The sequence below is a fragment of the Myiozetetes cayanensis genome, unplaced genomic scaffold (genome assembly GCF_022539395.1).
Source record: "Myiozetetes cayanensis isolate MyiCay16 unplaced genomic scaffold, myiCay2020 scf1, whole genome shotgun sequence".
Classification (NCBI taxonomy): domain Eukaryota; kingdom Metazoa; phylum Chordata; class Aves; order Passeriformes; family Tyrannidae; genus Myiozetetes; species Myiozetetes cayanensis.
Genome location: NW_026086604.1, coordinates 76,918,353 through 76,930,349, shown reverse-complemented (window position 1 = coordinate 76,930,349; position 11,997 = coordinate 76,918,353). Strand labels below are relative to the sequence as shown.

At 37.5% G+C, this 11,997-nt stretch overlaps 1 protein-coding gene across 6 annotated transcripts in view; it reads left to right on the top strand.

Moving 5' to 3' along the window:
• The first annotated feature begins 893 nt into the window (after positions 1 to 893).
• CDH12 (cadherin 12) overlaps positions 894 to 11,997 on the top strand; it is a 518,528-nt gene continuing 507,424 nt past the window's right edge. For 5 of the 6 annotated variants that reach the window (XM_050331367.1, XM_050331339.1, XM_050331330.1 and 2 more), the window contains exon 1: positions 894 to 1,311. The gene's annotated coding sequence lies outside the window, so the exon portion shown is untranslated. Of the gene's footprint in view, positions 1,312 to 1,676; positions 1,784 to 11,997 lie in introns of those variants that run through there. The other variant, XM_050331357.1, reaches the window with a different exon arrangement.

The following is an 11,997-nucleotide window of genomic DNA, read 5'->3' as shown; positions in this document are numbered from 1 at the left end:
TATATAGCATTGCACTCTTATCAACTAAATTGAGGAAACCTGTGTGTTTTTACTGGGCAGGCTATCTAATTTGCAAGTACAAACTTGAGAATATTGAAATGCTGTGAAGATTTCATTGTCTATGTTGAGGGGGTAGCGCTAAGGTTACATGACCGACTTATCTGTTTGTGTGTTTTAGCCAGGTTTTTTTTTCTGTTGAAAATTTAATGTAGAGTCCTTTTTAAATGTTCTATTCTTGCAGTAATTCGTGTAGCATACCTTTAAGTTAAAAAAACCCCAGGCTTTCAGGCTTAACCTATTTTACAATAGTTCTTGCCTGTAAATAAACATCAAGGTACAAACAAGAAGGTGGCATATTTACTATGAACGTCTAGATATAAATTTATAGTGGTCTAAAAGTAAATTTATTTCTTCAAATGTGAAACATTCAATGCTTTAGCCATATCCAGTAAATAAATTTCAGGACTGAGCAAAATAATATCACTCTTCTCTAGGTATGTTACCGTGATTGTATATCCAACTATTTAAGTCCTTTTTTCTCGTTTGATTGTAGTACAGACATGTTTTGTGGTGAAAAATACAGGAGGTCTGTGGGGAAAAAATGAGGATGATATCTGGATGATATATTGCAGTGCAGTTTCTTTGGAGGGTGGTTTTTTTTTGGTTTGGTTTGGTTTGGGTTTTTTTTTTTTTTTTTGGGGGGGGGGGTGATTTTGTCATGTATCTACTAGATTGCAAGCACATCATCCTCCCAGTCAGTTGATTGCTGTGTCAGATATTTTAGTTTTCTCCCTAAATGTTACCAAGCTCTAAAAAGTCCAGCTGGGGATACTTTGATCAGTCAGAGCTTTCTTAATGAAAAAGAAACCAGGAGATTATCTGGAGCTCCAAAAGCACAGGGTGGTTTTCAAGCAAGGGGTTAAAACTACTTTTCACAACTAACAAAATTTCAAATGCAGACGGTGTATTTTTGTGGGAGGGGGTTACAGAAAGGGAATCCTCAATACCAATTGGCTGGTCTCTATCAGCTGCAGTTGAGCTCAGGCTGCTGCTGAAGCGCAGTATAGATCTGAAGGGTAAATGTGTAGGGAACCATAAAGAGGGATTCAGTCGTATCTGAGAAGGGAGCCAACCTCTTCCAGTGAGAAAGTGGGTTCTACCTGCCTTTCCTGCCTGTGAGATCCTTTGTGAATGAAGGGGAACAAGAGAAAGGGCAGTTTGTTGCTACAGTGATTCAGAGAACGAGGCTTTGCCGCTGTGCACAGCTGCTGCTGCTGGTGTTGTCGGTGCTGCTGCAGCTCCATGTAGCAGGTAAGGCGGCTTTTCCTGGGGAGGGGGGGCGGGGAGGGGAGATGGGGATGGTGCCGCGGTGGCTGGGGCTGTGGTTTTGGGGCTCCTGGCACGCTGCACAAAGGGAAGCAGCCTCCGCGGAGGAGCTGCAGAGGCACGCGCGAGAAATCTGTCCGTGCGGATTAGCAGCCTGCATTCCCTGCTCATCCCGGTTTGGAATCGCAAAACTTCAATAAGTTCTAAACAAAGTGTGCGAGTCCGCAGTACCTAAAGAAAGAGGGAGCAGTGGAGGGAGAAGAAGGAGCTGCACCTTCCCCTTCCCGCTTTGCAGGCGTCCAGCCCTCCACCAGGTCGGGCAGCGGCTCTGAAACACATAGGTACATAGGTGTGGGTGCAACTACTTCGGTGGTGATGGCTAGGAAGATCAGTGCTGATAAAAACGAAAATACAGTGTGCCAAACTAGGGACTCAGTTGAGAGGGAAAATAGCTAAGGTATGGTGTGAAATTCGTGGGACTGAAAAATGTATTTGCCATATTTTTATGTCCTTTTTCTTTTCTTTCTTTTTTTTTTTCCTTAACTGCTCAGTCCTATGTGCGTGAATACGGGGGGACGGGGGGACGGGGGCGGTGGAATTTCTTCAGCATTGACCTTTACAATAATAAGATTCAATTAAAAAGAAAGAAGGTAAGGAATGTGAATTTGACTTGAAACAACTTTGAAAACACCTGAGCAGCCTTTTTTTCCTTAGGGGAGAAAAAAAAAAAAGGCACTGCAGAAACAATTTAATGGTGAGAAATAAAATTTAGCCCTGGTATACAAGATTTTCAAATGCGAGCCATGATTTATCATTATAATGTTTCAAATTGATCTTATACAAATTAGTCATGTGATGACCAGTATAATGTACCTAATCTTTATACAGATGGTTTATTGATGAGTTTAACTCTGAATTACAAATATGCTGCAAGTGTACCTATAACAGAGATGTATGAAAAGTATCTATCTTGAATATTTCACATAATTTTTTATGTGAATGGCTCTGTGGTTTTGGTATTTCAATTCTTAATATTTAATCTAGAGTAGGGAGAATACATGTTTCTTGTCTTTTAAATATTCCTTTAAAACATGCTATGGTGTGGTGGTGATGACGGACTTTGTGTAAATCTCTGTGTTTATTGAGTGACAGTTAATTTTTTTTTTTTGTGTATCTGCAAATATCTATACAGAGCTAAACAGATGCTAGATAGCATCAATCAATGGTTGAAATTATCAGTAATTTCCCCCCTATTTTCCAGTTCAAATATAAATGAAAAAACCCTAAAAATTCAGTAATACTAAATAGATATTTTTATAATGTAGCCTTTACTCTGTGTGTGATTGTGTTTCAGATACAATACAAATCAGTATTAAAATGTGTCCATGAAACCATGCTTTTAGGAAATTCACGAATTTGTCAGGATACCTTTATTTCAGTCCTCCGAACATGTTGTTAAAACTATCATTGATCACAGTGTGTTTTCAAGAGGTTTCCAGGCTTCTTACAAAATATTTCCCCAGATCTGAAAGCCAGATGGTTACATTGCAGAAGTCGTAAGCAGTTAATTGCTAAACTAATTTGAGTGCTCCAGAACCTATCAGCATACAGACCAAAGGCTTCCATTGCGACTGATCAAACTAGTTACCTGATGTTACTCTTCTTAGAGATTGGGGTCTGTGTGAGAGATGGTACAGAAAAGAGATTCTCTTTTGGGGAAGCAAGAAAATAAATATTTTGTTTGAAAAGATTGCTTTAAAAAGTAATTTATTTTGTCTTTCTCACATCTATCACATCATAATCTTGGCATTCTTCCTCAAGTCTGCTTTATTTGGATTAATTTACACCCTTCACCTCTGTTCCCCCCTCCCCCCCCCAAACTGTTCTGAATATCAGATCTATGTTATTTGTTTAGCTACTGTGTTGGATCTCCCACAATTTCTATTCATAATACATAGAATTCCCTCAGAGCGTTCAATACTTTGTCTTTTTTTTTTCCCCCAACTATATAGGAAGAAATAATATTTTAGTTGTAATGACATACAGTAGAGAATAGACAACAGAATAGCAAATATAAATGTTATGGTTGTCTTGCTCTATTCAGGTTTTCATTTCGTATCCATCTTTGGATCCAGTTTTGTTCTTCTGAAGAAAAAAGATGACTAGTAATGAGTATTCAGAAGGAAAGCAAATGCTTATTTTGCTTTCTTTCAACCTTAAATAACCAATTAGTTCAATGGTAGTACTTGAGATGATTTAAACATTTTGTAGGTTAGCGAATTCCTAAATTGCCTTTTTTTAAGTGATTTTTAGACTGACAGCTTTTTCAAAGCATTCAAATTATTTAAAATACTTTGTTGACACCTGTGTAATAGGAAAATGTCATGATGTTTTTATCTTTATTGCCTTTATCTGGATGTTACTACCACATTATCTTAAAGGTATGGTTATAAATTTTTCATAAAAGGTTAAAAAGTTTATGTTTAAGTAAGTATTTAAACAACTATCACAAAATTACAAAAGGAGGTAAGTCAATGTGCAAAGTGTCATTATCAAGTTTTTCAAATATTTTATAGTCACCTAGAGCTCAGGTAAATTTTCTTTAATATGATCGGAGGATCTATTAGTCCTGTATTAACTTTCCTAAACTATTCTGGTGTGCCCATCCAATGTAAAGTCTTACAGTAAAAGAGAGGAGATAAAGTCAGGGTGGAAAATTGTGCTTAGTTCATGTAATGGAGCACAGAGGTGAGGGGAGGGCACAGAGGCTTGTATCTTACAGCCTCTACGTAACAGCTATGGAAGTACATGGTACCACCATCTCATTGGTGGGAAGTGGGCCTTTCCTCACCATATGCCCTACTATAAAACTTGTACAACACTAATAGTTTCCTATGTGATGACTGATTGCTAAAACATAAAAATAATTTGGAGCACAGTTTTCTCATTAGGCATAACATCATAAATATCAACTTTCTTGAGAGTATATGAAAAGAATACCTATGCATACAACATTCTGAAGATGACAGTGTCTGACTGGAGGGACGTCGTACCTTTTGCTCTGGAATATATTGCTTATTCTTATCCTTGTGCTTTTAAAGACCATAAGAGAGTGAATGTTCTTATTACATGTCCATTCCTTATTTTCTAGGTATAATATAATTACCTGGAACTGTTACAGCAAAGAAACAGAATGTATTTTAAGTTTGGACACATTTACTTTAAAAGTTTTATTTTTGTCATACATTCAATTTGTGATTCTAACAATATAAATTAATTTTTATATAACAATATACAAAGTTTATTAAACTCTTTACCTCTATTGCTTATATTTTATTACCAGACAACATAGTTAATAATACAAATGTGAGTATTGTGTGAAATTATTTTGTGATGACAACTTGCATTTTGATTAAGTTACCGTAGTTGTCCAATTCACAGTCATAAGGCTTTGAAAAATGATCACATATAGGTATTTCTGTTGAGCAACTCTATTTCTGTCTTTTAGGAGTGCCAAATTGTTTTCTGAATGTTTTTCATAATATTGACAAAGAGTGATATGTATGTGTGTGTATGTACTGAACCATTTGCATGTCCAGAGAAGGGCAATAAAGCTGATGAAGAATCTGGAGACTAAGTTTTAGGAAGAGTGGCTGAGGGAGCTGGAGTTGTTTAGACTGGAGAAAAGGAGGCTCAACGTAGACCTTATCACTCTCTGGAACTACCTGAAAGAAGGTTGTAGTGAGGTGGAGGTTGGTTTCTTCTCCCGGACAGGACAATAGGAAACAGATTCAAGTTGCACCAGGGGAGGTTTAGATTGGATATTAGGAAAATTTCTTCACTGAGAGGGTGGTCAGCCATTGAGATAGGCTGCCCAGGGAAGTGGTGTAATTGCCATCCCTGGATGAGTTAAAACGTATGTGGATATGGCACTTGCCAACATGGTTTGGTGGTGAACACAGTAATGCTAGGTTGATGCTTGGACTTGATGATCTTAGAAGTCTCTTCCAACTGTAACAATTTTATGATAAACTGTAAATACAAAGTCAAATATAAACAAATTGATGACAGTCTTACTGGAGTTCCTCAACACCTTGTGAAAGTCTAGAAAAGAAACATAGTTCAATTTTAGTGTAAATGCATAAAGAAAATTATTTCTACAAGATCTAAATTACATTGTTTTAAACAATAAAACATACTGATATTTTTTCAGTATGCTGGTGAGTAGAACAGCCACATTTTAATCTCATTTCCACATTGTCTTTTATTTCTGACAGCTGATGTGCTTGAACCTGTGTATTAAAGACTGTTAATAAAAAGAGGCAGAAGAGAAACACAGAACGGGAAAAAATTAAAATTGATGCCACAGTGTCTTTGATTTTTCTTACCACGGCTTTTCATTCATGTGTTAAGAAACTCTAATACCTCTGTATTTATCTGCTCCCCTTCAAATCATATGTACTTACCTACAGCGTCAGTATCTTGGTTGGTTTCCAGGTTTTTCATTTGCAAAGCACTTTGAGGGATCCTGAATGTGAAGATCATTATATGAAGCCAAATACTGTTCTGCTTTTAGATGGCTCATGAAAATACCTCTACTTAAAGCATTTCTAGGTATACACAAGCTTGGTTGTGTGTATACATACCTCTTAAATGGAGATGTTTTTATAGGACTTTTTAAAATATGAACATAATTTGAGTTTGTATAACACATTGAGCCTATACGGTATCACAAAGAAATGAATTATGGTTCATGGTGGCAACAGCAGACAAATACTGCTAAGAATGTATGTAGTCTGAAATATGTTTTATAATACTGCATTATGAAAACTATTATATGATTTTTGGTTTGTCTTAGGCAAATGATTGTTCACTAAAGGGACCAGAATATAACATCTAATATGAAAGATAGCCCCTCTTTTTCCAGTTCTAGATTTCACTTTTCCAAAAGTCTTTGATAGGGAGGGAGGTAGGGTCTGCTGTGATACATTCATTTCTCTCAAGATATTCACTCCTACTCACCTTCAATTTGGAGCTGTATGATGCTTCTAAGTGGTTGTGTCATAGTAGTGGAAATAAAGTTGGGATATATGTGCATTGTTTTGTAGTGCGAGACAATCAGATTCCACAGAGTAAACCTGACAGCATACTTCTTAAGGTAAAACTAGGATAAAAGAGTACACATTCTGTCATCTCTCATTAATACAAGTTGCTGCTCAGAGACCAAAATTTCAAAAAGACATTTAAGTCTGTCTCTTTTTAGGATGCCACTTAAGAGTCTGCCTAATATTAAGACATAATTCCCATATATGTCATCATGGGTTTAAGAAGCTGTCCACTAAAGAAAGTAATTTTTTTTCTTGAGAAATAGTACAAGATATTAATCATCTCTCACTACTGAAAAGCCTGCATTCCTATTGAATGAACAGGGGTAAATAACTGTCTTAGGCATTTTGTTTTAATGGATCCTCTTTCCTAATTTCCTTGTTCTTTATTGTTTTATCTTGACTGATTTTTTTTTTCTATTCAGTGAAACCTGTTGTGAGGGACCTGTTGATATAACTACTTTGCTAAACACCAGAAAGTTTTTCCCTGACAGAGCAAGTGGACTTTGTCATAGCTTGTTATACCTACCTTCTTTTTGAAATCTTGTAACAAATATGTTGCTTCCTTTTTTTCCATTGTGTTTCTTCTCTGCTCTGTCTTAGTACAGAGATTCTTACTGTCTACAGTAAAATTTAGTTGTAAACTGAATTTTGAGGTGTCCTGGCCACTGCTTCAAAGTAGACACTCCTATTGCACTTACTGTCTTTTAGTTCTTACTGTCCTTACCAAATGACAGATTTTTTTCCAAACATCTGTCCTATGGTAGCAGAGTCAAAGATGGTTGACTTCACCCACAAAAGCGGTCTCTTTTTTCAGTTCTGTTTTATATATTATGTCTTTTAAACCACTGGAAACTTTTGCAATACAATGGGACTTGTGTGGAAATAGCAATGAAGCTTGAAAATTACTTCAGCTGAAGGAAAACACTTCAATATGCCATAATGAATTTCGTAGATAATGTGTTAATGATCTGATAGATTGAACTACATAATAAAAAATAGTGATGGTAGATATGGAAATAATAGTAGTTAGTTTAAAATACTTAGGTGGGAGAGAAATAAAATAACTAAAGTCAAATAAACTAAAATTAAATAAAAACTCTTTCCTTAACTTTCCTATCAGTGATGAAAATAGCCCTGGTTCTGGTCTTTGTCAGAGAAGTAAAACTAGATGAAGAAGAGACAACTCAATGATCAGGCATGACAGGCTTGACTCATCAGCATCTTTCATTTTGCATTCCAGTAGTAATTATTTATTCTTGTAGAAATATGCTTCAGTTTAGGTTGACCCTAGCCTCCTAGCCTCTTTGTGAGCACAGAATAGGAACAAAGCTGGGTTCACCTTGACTGGAGTCCCCCTCAGTCACAAGATGGTCCCCCTCAGTCACTGTTCTGCTATTGGCAAATAGCAGGCCTTTGGCCAGGCAGAGAGTATGGCTACCATGTGACTGCCCTGCTCATTACATACCTGCTGGAAGTGCTTCTTTTGGAAGCTGCTGTTAGTATGACTTAGGGAAGCCTTGAAACTTCACTGTGGATTTCCTCAGAAATGGACCAGCAGCCAGCAGAAATCCTTGGGTCTAACCCTCTGCTTTCAGGTGGCAGTCTCTGTCAGAAGGGATCCTCCTATGAAATTTTTGCTGTCTGACAACTACACTTGATTGGTCTGATATACAAAAATTAAGCATTAATTAAGCACTAATTAATAGTAATATGTGACCTTTCACAGGTTCACCTAAAGTGGCCTTGGGTAACAGGAGTGAGGCCTATAGAAAATGTACCATACAACAAATATGATCCAATACAGACAGCATGACTTCAATAAGGGCAAACTGTGCCTGACCAATCTGGTGGCTTTCTATGATGGACTGGCTGCATCAGTGGAACATGGAAGACTGACTGAGGTCATCTACCTAGACTTCTGTGAGGCCTTTGATGTGGTCATATGACATCCTTATCTCCAGTTTGGAGAGATATGAGTTTGAAGGGCGGAGAAGGAGTTGGCTGGAGGGATGCAGTCAGATGGTTGTGGTCCATGGCTCTATATCCAGGTGGAGATTGTTTGGAGTGGTGTCCCTCAGGGCTCTGTCTTGGGACCAGTGGTCCTTAATATCTTTGCCAGTGACAAACAGTGACACTGAGTGCACCCACCAAGTTTGCCGATGACACCAAGCTAAATGGTGCGGTTGACACATCTGAAGGACAGGATGCCATCTAGGCAGACCTGGACAAGTTCAAGAAGCAGGCCCATGAGAACCTTATGAGGTTCAACAAGTCCAACTTGGGTCAAGGCAATACCAAACATGAGTACAGACTGGGAGATTAACTCAGTGAAAGCCACCCTGGGGAAAAGGACTTGGAGCTTTTGGAAGGTGAAAAACTCGACATGGCAATGTCTGCTTGCAGCCCAGAAAATCAGTGCATCTTGGGTAGCATCAAAAAGCAGTGTGGCCAGAAGGTCAAGGGAGGTGATTGTCTGCCTTTACTTCACTCTTGTGAGACCCCACTTAGAGTCCTGTGTCCACCTCTGGAGTCCTCAGCAGAGAAAATGTGTGGACCTGTTGGAACAGGTCCAGAGGAAGGCCATCAATGTGATCAAAGTGCTGAAGCACCTCTGCTACGAAGGCAGGCTGAGAATGGGGTTAACTCAAGTGCCAGGCTGGATGGGACTTTGAGCAATCTGATATTGTGGGTGACACCTTTGCCCATAGCAGGGAGTTTGGATCTAGATAATCTTTAGGATCCCTTCCAGTTTTAACCATCCTATGAAATCTTCCTACTTGTTCTCTATTTCTTCTGATAAGATAGTATCTCTTCTCAGTGCTAGGAGCAAAGACTGATTCTATCCGTTTAAAAACTAATATCAGTAAAAAAGAAAAAAAACCCCAGTAACATTTTGCTAACGTTGAATTCTGAAAGCTTATCCAGATAGGCCAGGAGACAAGAATGAATTTCTGTGTTAAATGTAACTATTATTTCTACAGTGTGCAACTCAAAAGAAAATGAATTAAGATTTCACAGAACATTATGAGTTGAAGGGGACCCACTAAGGATCACCAAGTCCACCCCTAAAGAGAATGGGCCATGGGGAGATCGAACTCATGGACCTTGGCATTATTAGCACCATGCTTTAACCAACTCAGCTAACCTCAGGATTGAGTGTCAGAGTCATTTCCTTGGCTGTGACAGAGAGAGGTGATCAAAGAACAGATTGCAGATTTATTGTCTTGTGTTCCAAAGTCTTGTCATAAGCAGTTGTGATCGATTTCTATATACTCTTCCCTAATTTATTAGTTGTTTTTTTACACTGAGAGAATGCATTTTTATCCAATTACTAGATCAAATAGAAATAAAGAAGAACGAGTAACCAGTGGCTTACATATAATCCTAACAGTTGAAGGGTAAACAACTTGTATCTATAAAAGTTGCTATGCTATTTTAACTTTATAGACAATCATAGATATCAAGGAGGTTCCAGAAATACAAATGTTAAGTCAGACTTCAAAGTTAGAGAAGGGTCTGAGACAGTAGCTTACTCAAGTGTCTAACATTCTGCAAAAGTTGTATGTGGTTCATGGGGACTTCATTATTATGCACAGGAAAGGTATTTCACCGAATTTGGTTCCCAAGGCTCTAGAGTGAACTGAATTGTTTAAACATGAATAAGAATGTCCTTCTTGAAGCCGTGACTGGAGAAAAAAGATTGAACATTCTTAAACTTAGCTCTTGTCAGTAAAAGCAGTATGCTCTAGTGACTTCCAATCCAGCAAGTGAAAATGTCATAGGGTCTTGAGGACGTATAAAGGAAAGGCATATATAATTTGAGTATCAAGAGCAAAGTGTGTCCCAACAAAGAAATTAGTAAAACTGCGTGTATAGTAATATTTAGTAGCTTACTCTGATCAACCTTTAGAAAACGATCAACCTGTAGAAATGTAACCAGTTACTCTATGTAGATGCCCTAGAACTCACAAAAACTGCAAGACACAACCCCTTAAAACGCCTTACATATTCTCAGAACAACTATTTAACAGTCATATGTGAAGTATGCACAGATATTTTTTTAATTTTTCAAGGTAAAAGTGAAGAAAGTGGAAGCTAATCATCTGTCCTTCCTAGAAAGATATAAAAATTTATCAGGTTATTACTGATTTGTCACTATTTAGCAAGTTCTGCTGCAGCTGTTCCTCCAAAGTACCCATGCAGCTCCTGGAGAAGATCTCTTCCTCTCAATTGCTAAGCCTATTCCTACCTTTGTCAGGCAAAAGAGGTTTGCTAGCATATAATGATTTACCTAATAGACTCATATTTGCGAGGAATTTCTATAAGCTTTACAGCTGTAAAGATTTTTTTTTTTTTGCGAAGAAATATATAATTCTTGATTTAAACTTTATTTCAGAAATATTTAAGAGGAAAATAATTCCTTCCTCATTTATGATTCAGTGGTCTTAAAGGAAGATATCCATAATTCCTTGTTGCATCTGTAATTGAATAAAGCTGCCAGGATGCAGTAAAAAAAGGAGAGGGGTATGAGTCTTTGAAAGGTTTGTTTTAACTGGTTTTGAAGCTCAGTCCTGTTATCTAAACTGAACAGTGAAGAACTGGTATTAAGACCTGGGCTATGCAAAATCCAGAGTTTCTAAAGTAGCAATTAATTGGCTTAATGTTGAAAACCTCCTATGCTGAATTCTAAAGCTTTTTCTGAAGTACAATGGTAATTTGTCATGTAATGCTGATTCAGGTTAACTGGAAGTGCATTATTTTTTACGCAGTCTCAAAGTCTTGACTCTCTGCACTATAAAAGCTTGTGAGAAATAAAAAAACACCACTTTTCAAAGTAGTGATTATTTTCTTCCTTCTTTAAGACAAAACTTTGAGACACGTAAAATTACCTTTCTATATATGTGCAAATAACTCTGTTTCAGTGTAGTGTTTTAAAATTATTCTTGTACAAATCTTAGGTTTTCCCTTCTTTGCTACCTATCCTTTAAGAGCAGACTTCGAATCTCAGTTGTACTTGAGCTGTATGCTCTAATAGAATATAAGACCTTGGAGCATTAACAAATCTCTCAGCTTTTAAATAGACTGTGACCTATTCATTTACAGGGCTACTTCAATAAAGCAATAGCTCACTTAGGTTAATGATGGATCATGGTGTGATTCGATTTGCAGAGTGCAGACTTGCCCATTATCCCCTAATGTTTGTATGGGTCATGTTATCACATCCAAATAATGATTCATGCCATCCCTTGTTCCTGAAGATATCACAGTGATTACAGGAAAGCTCGACATGCTAGTACACAAAACCTTTAGGGTTCTGTTGGCTGCTGTTGAATTATTATTTTTGGCTAAAGCATGATAAAGCAGGAAAGTCTCAGGTTTCTCTGTGACTATGACACCTTCCTCTTGTGATTCAGTTGGCCATCTGGCAGAGCAGACGGGCTGGACATTTGCAGAAATCAGATCTGTCTCTCCCTGTCTTTTGCTTCTTGCATTTTCCTTTCTTTTGGTGAGGAAAGTTAGTTGGCCCTGACCTGCTGTTACAGATTATTTGCAAGTCAAGTGC